General features: G+C 37.0%; 1 pseudogene; it reads left to right on the top strand.

Moving 5' to 3' along the window:
- Positions 1 to 506: 506 nt before the first annotated feature.
- LOC107138384 lies at positions 507 to 862 on the top strand (annotated as a pseudogene).
- Positions 863 to 9,871: the final 9,009 nt, after the last annotated feature.

Genomic DNA, 9,871 nt, shown 5'->3' on the forward strand with positions numbered 1-9,871 from the left:
GAAGATAAAAGGAAATGGGACACTCTTAGCTTGTAATCACTTTGAACAATTCATTGGAGCTCCAACTGACTGTTAAGTGAAGCAAGTACCACAAGGATTTCAACAGAATTCTGAATTTCAGTTAAAGAAGATAGAAATCACTTGTGTGTGTGTGAGAGAAGATCCATAACACTGTACACATGGAGTTACTGTACCCAGACTCAACTTTAAAACACTCTTGGAAGAAATCACTCAATAAGATGGTGACATGGGGGGGCTTGGGTTGTGACTCAGTGGTAAAGTGGTCACCTACCGCAGGTGAGGCTCTGGGTTCAATCCTCAGCACCACATAAAAATGAATTAATAAAAATAAAGGCATCATGTCCACCTACAACTAAAAAAATATTTTAAAAAGATGGTGATATGACCTGGTCACTAAGCCACCCCCTAGGACTCAGCAGCCTAGCCTTCATGCTCCCTTACTTCATGACACTGGGTTCTGACACCCACCTTCTCCTGCAGCCACCATGCCTTCTGCAAGCCATAGGTCTGCTCTCCAGACCCTCTGCTCTTTTGACTTTTGCTGATGCAAACAAGGGTGATGACTTGCTTCCTGCTGGCTCTGAGGATCATATTAATGTAAGAATTCAATAGAGAAATGGCAGGAAGACCCTTATTACTGTCCGAGGAATCTCTAATGATGTTGATAAAAAGAAAGTAGTGAAGGCACTTAAGAAGAAATGTCCTGCAATGATACTATAACTGAGATCCAGAATATGGAGAAGAAATTCAGCTACAAAGTGACCATCCCCAAAACATATGCCAGTTCCTGATAGAGACTGGATTGGGCAAGGACCATCAGCTGAAGGTTCATGGATTTTAAGTGTTTGTGACTCACTGAAGCTTAAGGGAGGATTTCCTTGCAATGAGTAGTATCTCTCTTCGGTCCCTTGTCACAAGTTTTAAAACCTCACAGCTTGTAGAATGTAACCATTTGGAGTCATCATTTAACTAGTATAACTAACTCTTTCATTCAATAAACTTAAAAAAGCCATGCAACAAACAAAATACACATTAAAAAAGATTATAATACAACTTTTCTCAAATACCTACTTCCCTTTTTTGTTTTGTTTAAATTTAGGGTGCTAAGTATTGAATCCAGGACTTTGCACATACTAAGGCCCTAGATTCTGCCACTGAGTAGTACCCTGAACCCACTAATAATAATAATTGCTATAATTTGTAAAATTATAGGCATAGAAGTAAGGTACACACTTGCCAATTCTCTCCAACTCCTTTAACTTAGTACAATGCCACTGTATTCTATTTATTTATTTATTTATTTATTTTTATACTATCCTGGCTCCTCTCTACAATCATACACACACACACACACACACACACACCTTTATTTTATTTATTTATTTTTATGTGGTGCTGAGGATCGAACCCAGGGCCTCTCACGTGCTAGGTGAGTGCTCTACTGCTGAGCACAAGCCCTGTTGGTATAACTTTTAGTTTACAGTTAGCAGCTAGCAGCTATGAGCAGGTCGGAGTGCTTGAAGAATCTACACTTGTTCAGGCCTGATAGGAAGGCCTGTTCCTGATAGGAACAGGATGGGATGCTTTGCTCTAGCCAGCCATTAGTGAAACCACATCCTTACACTTGTGGTTAGCATTGCCAAGTTGCCAGGCCAGGAAACTGATAGCCAGGAGCTTCGACATGGAGCTTCTAACTTAGAAATCCCCTCCCCTAGGGACAAAGACCCTTCCTGATGATAGTACATCCTCATAGAGTGGTTACATTAGGCATAAAATTATTGGCTTATGGATACTATCTTGCTTGTGAATGATTGATGGGCACGCCCCACTGGGACCCTATAACAATTGTATGCACTCCAAAAATAAACTGAGCTACTGCACGATGACCTGAGGCGGGTCTCCAGCCAGTTCTCTCACCAGCTCCTGGAGTCTGTGTGTTGATTCTGCATCTCTATCCCCACAACAAGGTAGCCGAGCAACTAGTTGATCAGAACCACAGCAATTTGGCGCCCAACGTGGGGCTCGAATGCACGACCCTGAGATTAAGAGTCTCATGCTCTACCGACTGAACTCAAAACCCAGTCCATATTGTGTTCTATTTACATAGCACCCTCTCATGGCAAAGCAGAGGGATTATCAGTGGTCTGGAGGTGGGATCCAGGCACAAGGCTATTGGATAAGTTCAGTAAGAACACTACCAATGTCATCTTGTTAGAAAATGTACTGATAGTAAAAAGCAGTATGGAGATTTCTCAAAAAACTAGGAATGGATCCACCATTTGATCCAGTTATCCCACTCATCAGTATATATCCAAAGGATTTAAAAGCAGAATGCTATAGTGTTGTAGCCACATCAATATTTATAGTAGCACAATTTCACAATACATAAGCTATGGAGCCAACTTAGGTGCCCTTCGACAGATGAATGGACAAAGAAAATGTGGTATTTATACATGATGGAGTATTTCTCAGCCATAAAGAAAAATGTCATGACTTTATGACATTTGCTGTGGAGATTAAAATACTAAGTGAAATCTGCCAGTCCCCCCCAAAAACAAAGGTCGAATGTTTTCTCTCATATATAGAAGCTAACTCACAATAAAAGGAAGGAGAGGAAGAATAAAAGTTCAGTGGATCAGACAAAGAGGAATTAAGGAAAGGGCAGGGGGATAGGAAAAAGAGAGACAGTGGAATGGATCTGACATAACTTGCCTATGTACATATATGAATACACCACAGTGAATTCCACCATCATTTACATCCACAAGAATGGGGTCCTAATTAGGAAAAGACATAGTCCATACTTGTATAATTATATCAAAATGGAATCTACTGCCATGTATAATAAAAATAACCAATTAAAAAATCAAAAAGCAAGCAACTGTCATAGCTATGATGAAAATGTGAAGGGGTTTTTATAGATGCCAAATGGCCCTGACTTCTTTGATGTTGAAGAAATCCTTGTCTGAGATGCAAGGACTATGACAAATATTAGTACTCTCCAAATAAAATCTAGATGTCTTAACAGGCAGACCAACCCATATGCAAAGCCAGATGATGTGGTCACCAGAGTCAAAGTCCTATATTCCAAAAGGAAGGAATAGTATAAGATTGCTGTAGCTCTTAATACATGACAACCTCTGAACTGAATCCCAGACAAACCATCAGTGACTAGCTTCATATTAAGTTGGAAATCACATTATTGTAGGAGGTCCAGCTATGAGGCCAGCCTTTCATTTGTGAGGGGCATATAAGAACTTCTCTTTTCAGGTTGGATTGGCCAGTGAGAAGACTGCTTTAGTCAGTTTATTCGGTATCAATTTATAAACACCACTGTTTTGTGTCAGAGAATGTTATGCTCTGTTTTACTGACTGCCTACTGTGGCTCAGGAGTTTTAAAAGCCTCTGGATTTATTTTCTTACAATGACAGAGATTTGAATAGTTGACCTGTTGTTTAATCATCCTTAATAGGAAAACTTGTTTCAATTTTTTTCTTTTTCTTTCTCTCTTTTTGATATTTGTTTTTGTTACAGTTTCTTTATGAACCACTTTGAGGTGCACAGTTGGATCCAAGTCCTGGTAGCGTCTTCATTGATTCTGCCTGTTGATTTAGTAAATAATTGTAAAAATAGCAAAATTCCATCTTTTCTATTTACTCATTCCAATCTCCTTTTTACTTGCAATATTTTGGAATCTATTTAACTGGTCATCTTAACTACTTTTCCCACAGGGCTGCTAGTTGCCATCTATGAACTGAACTTTGACAACCTGTAGATTATTAACCAAAACTTACCCATTCAAAATGTTTCTCTATGCCTCCCTTTCCCTCTTGACTGCTCTGGACTAAGGAAAGTGGCAAAAATTCGCATCTGCCCTGGGCTATGTTAACTGGATGTTGTAAAAATCCTGTTAACTGCCAAACACAATGGCATAGGTTTACAATCCCAATGATTCAGGAGTCGGAAGCAGGAGGATCCGAAGTTCAAGCAATTTAGTGAAGCCCTAAGAAAGTTAATAAAACCATGTCTCAAAATTAAAAGTAAAAGGACTTAGGGATATAGCTAAGTTGTAAAATGCCCCTAAGTTCTATCCTCAGGACCCCCTCTCAAAAAAAATTTATTTTGCTAGATTAAAATTTAATTTCTAGTTCTTTGAAAACACTAGGCAATAAAGTGTCAATATAGTCCCAAACACTAGTCAATAAACTCCTGTTTCACTTCTCAGTATCCCTGACAATGTCATATCCTTAAGACTTGATAGACTGTCCCATGTTGTTAGACCTTAAATATAGTAGTTCTACCTAGGTGTGCAGCAGCACAAGACTGTTTATAGTAATGATAAGATGAACATGACTTCCTCTTTGGGAGACTGCCACACTCTAAAAGCCATTCTTTCCCCTCTCATTATTTGCAAGGGTTGAAGATAATTTGGGGATATATTTTCTGTTATAAAAATTATTTCTTGATATTTCAACTTTTATGCAACATTCATTACTCAAAATACTACATTAATTATAAGGAAAAAAGGAGAATGGCCAAGGAGCTCTTAGTATAATGGTTCCCACAGTAAACTTAGTCTTATTGAGGGTATTGTAACCTGACGCTATTCAATGTCCAACTTACATAACAGCTGTCTTTCAGAATCCGTGCCCCTTAGACAACTTATGATTATAATTTGGCTTCCCAAAATATCTGCCTAAAAAAGGATGTGCTGATCACACTAACAGAATTATTTGACCTTTGTGAGAATTATATTTCTTTTTTTTAATTAACGATTTGGCATTCTAACTTTCCACATCATTTTATAAAAACTCTGATTAATATGATCCTGCCACTGGTAAGTAGACTCACTCTCAGTACTGATTAAATGAGTTTTGAGAGACTTAAAAGCAGAGAATCAATTTCTGTATTGTGGAAAATTCATCAAGGCAATGTCCTTTGAAGACTCATCTGGGAATTTAGCCTTCCTTCCCCAATATTTTTTCAGCATATGCTATTGTGTGTGTGTGTGTGTGTGTGTGTGTGTGTGTGCGTGCGCACGCTATATGCCAAACACTCTTCGTATACAAAACTGTAAGAGTTACTAAAGGTATTAGGAAAAAATTAAATAAGTATTTGCTGGGCCATACTTTTATAAAATTACCTTATATTTATTTATAACTCACAGGTAAATTTATATTAAGTTAAATAATTAGTTATTGGGAAATTTCTACATCTCTATCTTCTGGTAAATGTAAGTGAGCTTAAGAAATATAATAATATATATATAATATAACATGCATGAAATAGGAGGATATCTAGTTTCTATAAGCTTATTAATTGAGAAGACACATGAAACCAGAAAATATGAAATATAAGAAAAAGTTAATATGCAGCTACTGTTAACATTCAGTATTAAGTTTCTCATGTAGCAATATTCATTGACCACTTACCACATGGGAGACAAATGTGGCCATGAACAAAACAAGATGATGTTGCACTTATTGAAAGTTTATTTTAAAAGATCTTTAAAAGTGTCACAGCTAGGATTTCTTTGCTACTGATTATATGAGAGCCTTTGCTAAATGCTTTATTGACAAAAAATTACTCACTTATGTCTCACAAATTTAAATTGAGTCTCATATTTTTTAAATTGCATATGAAGGAAATGTGGATAGGCTGAATAATGGCTTCCTAAACATTCCCATACGTTAATCCCCAGAACTTGTGAATATGTTACATGGTAAAATGGGACTTTGCAGATGTTATTAAGGATTATGAGTTGGGGAGATTATCCTGCATTCTAGGTGGGCTCAGTGTAATCACAAGAGACTTTACAAGAGGCTGGTAGGAGGATCAAGATCAGTAATGAATGTGAAGTCAGAAACAGAAACTGGAGTGAATTGAGGCAAGGGGCATGACAAGAAATGCAAGTAATCTCAAGAAGATGAATAGTGCAAGAAAACAGATTCTTCTCTAGAATGTCCAGAAAGAATATGCCCATGGACATCTTGATTTTAGCACAGTGAAACTGATTGCAGGCTTCTGTCCTCCAGAACTTTAAGATAATAAATCTGTGCTCTTTTAAACCACTCAGTTTATGTCAATTTTTATAGTAAGAATAGGAAACAAATTCAGAAGGGTAGAATTTTAAAGTTTTTCTTTTATTTATTTTGTTTTACTAGGAATTGAACCCAGGACACTTTTCCACTGAAATACATACCCACCTCTTTTTTATATTTTATTTTGAGATGGGATCTATTTTGAGGCTGACCTTGAATTTGAGATCTTCTTACATCAGCTTCCCAAATTGCTGCAATCATAAGCATGAGCCACCACACCTGGCTTCACTTATCAAATATTACTGAGCACTCAGTAGGTGCAATACTTCCCACTGACACATAACTTGTAATTTTGGAGATCCACAAATAAGACATAGTTCCCACCATCAAGAAACTATTTCCTCTAGGCTTTATCATCAATTTATAAATACCTCTATGACTGTCTTTTATTCTATCTTATAGTTGTTTATGTGAATATTACTCCCAAGAGGGCAAGATCTTATGGGCATAGGCTAGGTCACATTCATTTTTGTAAGCATGGAATGCAATAAATGCATGTTTATGTGTGTACTTGTTATGGTTTGGATGTGAGGTGTCCCCAAAGGCTCATGTGTGAGCCATTGCAAGAAGGTTTAGAAGAGAAATGATTGGGTTATGAGAGCCTTAACACAATCAGTGAATTAATCCCCTGGTGGGAATTAACTGAGTGGTAACTGAAAGCAGGTAGGATGTGACTAGAAGAGGTGGGCATTGGGGGTATAGCTTTGGTGGTAATATTTTGTATCTGTTAAATGGAATCTCTCTGCCTCCTGATCATCATGTGAGCTGTTTCCCTCCACCACACTCTTCTGTCATGATGTTCTGAATCACCTTAAGCCCTAAGGAATGGAGCTGGCTGTCTAAGGACTGAGACCTCTGAAACTGTGAGCCCTCAAATAAACTTTTCCTCCTCTACAATTTTTCTGGTTGGGTCTTTTACTCATAACACATACACACACATACACACACACACACAAAACCTGTCTAAAACAGCACCTGATCTACTGAGTCAACCTAAAAGTGAGATAAAGTAAACCCATGCTACTAATCAACATTTTAAGTTGACAGAGAAAAAATGGTAGATTAGCTCCCCAAGAGTGAATTTAAATAGCAGTTCTGCAGTAGCAAACTGAAGAAGGAAGACTGTGAGAAAATACTGCAGATGTCTCAATGAGCTAGCAGCCAAGTGAAGACCAAAAATGTTTGTTTCTAGAATGGAAAGAGAATTAACAAAAACAATGGTGATAGCAGTGTGCTATGGCTCCGTTCAAGGTAAAACTCCCTTCCAATGAAATGAAAGACATACTTCCACTGAGATTTCTTTAAAAATCTGAACCTGTCCAATAAATTCATAATATAAGCAGAAAATAAAGTCAGAAATAATTACCTGAGCCAGTGCCTGAGAATGTCCTGGCACTATCCAATGGGGGGTAAAAATGAAATAGATAAAGTAGATAAGAAGCAACAACTTAAGACTTTTTGTTTGGGCTTCCTGAGAAGCAGACTATGGGATCCCTAAACCTTACCTTTATTATCCATATTTTGCTGCCTTTATTTTTCTCTTTCTTTTTTCCCCTGTCCTTGGTATAATTGTTTTTTTAATACTCAAGACCAGTCACTTTGGCTCTGCTCTTCATGAATCAGTAGTGCCCATGCTGTAAGTCAGTCTGGGCATAAAAGTGACACAAACTAGATGGACAGTCAATTGGTCTACAGAGAAGAGAAAATCAAATGGAATTTCATTTGAAATTGACAGTCTGATTTCTGGGATAGGGAGTATGGCCAATGGGAAAGAGGGAACTAGGACAGATTAGGGTCAAGAGGAAATCTGAGATCCCTTGAGCTACAACCCTCAAGTTCAGAAGGAGCTAGTAGATAAACACATATCTCACACACATTCCCCCAGCATATGATAGAGGCTTTCAGAACTAAGAGTGTGACACAACTCAGATTGGCCCAGATGGAGCAGGTAAGATAGGTGTCCAGTAACCCCACCAGACTTATACTCCCACCCCTGGACATGATTGCAAAATAATTTTGAGAAATAAAGTCAGCTCGGAAGCAGGAAAGTATTCCACCGACAGAAGTGGCAAGTCAAGGAGGGAGTGCAGCTCATCATATAGACTTCCCTGACTAGTTTGGCTGGTTTAGAGCTAAGAGTAACACACACCACAAAATTTTTGTGTCACACAAATTTCCTTATAGTTGGGAGATTACAAAATAAAAAAAAATATGGAAAGAAATTATTCTATTCAAAAACCTCATCAAGAAGAAAAATTAACTCTAACAATTATTATTACATTACATTATTACATCAACTGTTTGCTATTAACTAATTCCTAGTGTCTCCCTACATTTTTTATTTTGTCAGACTTCTATCTAATTTTATAGGTTTTGTCAATTAATTGGATCCTCTCTTATTACCTCTTTTCTTCTCTTCATCTCCATTCCATTCTCCTCTCCTTCATCCTTTTTATTATTCCCATTTTAACTTTTATCTCCCTACCCTCACCCACTCTTTTTGTTCTTTTTTCCTTTATTTCTTTATTTTTCATCCCATCATCTTATTCAATTTACTATACACTATCATTAGTGCTTAACCTTTTCAACCTATTCTATAATATTTCTCCACCATATTTTTCCTTGGTTAATAAAATTGTAGAGATCATTGGTAATAAATTTTATAGCATATGTTGAGACATGGTTTTTTAGTAAATTACCATTGTTACTAGTGGTTGCTCCCTCTTTTCAAGGAGGTACTGAGGGTTGAAGTTAAGACTTTGATTGTGTTGATCCAATGTGTTAAAGCTAAGGTAAATCCTCAGCTCCAAACTTACTCTAAAGAGATAACTACTAAATAAATGACCCCACATAATTTAGAGGTATCCATATTTACAAATGCAAAAACAAAAATGTGGGACTTCAGAAGACAAGAAGAAACAGGCCAATAAAACACCTCTAAAAATATACACAACTTCTCAATCATGAATCTACTGTACTGATGTGGATGAAATTTCATAAAAAGAATTCAAAAAGTTGATTGTTAAAGTGATCAATTAACTAAAAGAAGATATAAGGAAAAAAGTAGGAGAGAAAATGCAGGACATGGAATAGCATGTCAATAAAGAAATCGAGATTCTGAAAAGAACCAAACAGAAATCCTGAAAATGAAGCACATAACAAATCAAATAAAAAATTTAGTTAAAAATTTCACCAATATATTAGAATATGTCAAAGACAGAATTTTAAGCCTTGTCTGTAAATAAAGCCCTGTCTCCAAATAAAATACAAAAAAGGGCTGGGGATATTGCTCAGTGGTTCAGTGTCCCTGAGTTCAATTCCCAGTACTAAAAAAAAAAAAGAAAGTACACTGTTTCATTTCCATGTGTTTATATAGCCTCTTTATCGGTGATATTTGTTGTTGTTGTTTTGTTTCATTTGGTTTTTTGGTATCAGAGATTGAACTTAGAGGCCACTCTACCACTATCCCTAGCCCTTTTTTGTATTTTATTGGGAGACAGTGTCTCACTGAGTTGCTTAGTGCCTCACCATTGCTGAGGTTGTCTTTGAACTCATGATCCTCCTGTCTCAGCCTCCCAAACTACTGGGATTACACACGTGCACCACTGCGCCTGGCAAAACAATACACTTTTAAATGATGACTGGGTATTTGAATAAATTAAGGAAGAAATTTTTTAAAAATTCTTTGAATCAAGCAAAACTAGTGGTACAACAGAGTCTCTGAGACACTATAAACAAGTTCCACATAT

The sequence above is a fragment of the Marmota marmota genome, unplaced genomic scaffold (assembly GCF_001458135.2).
Source record: "Marmota marmota marmota unplaced genomic scaffold, marMar, whole genome shotgun sequence".
NCBI classification, from domain to species: Eukaryota; Metazoa; Chordata; class Mammalia; order Rodentia; family Sciuridae; genus Marmota; species Marmota marmota.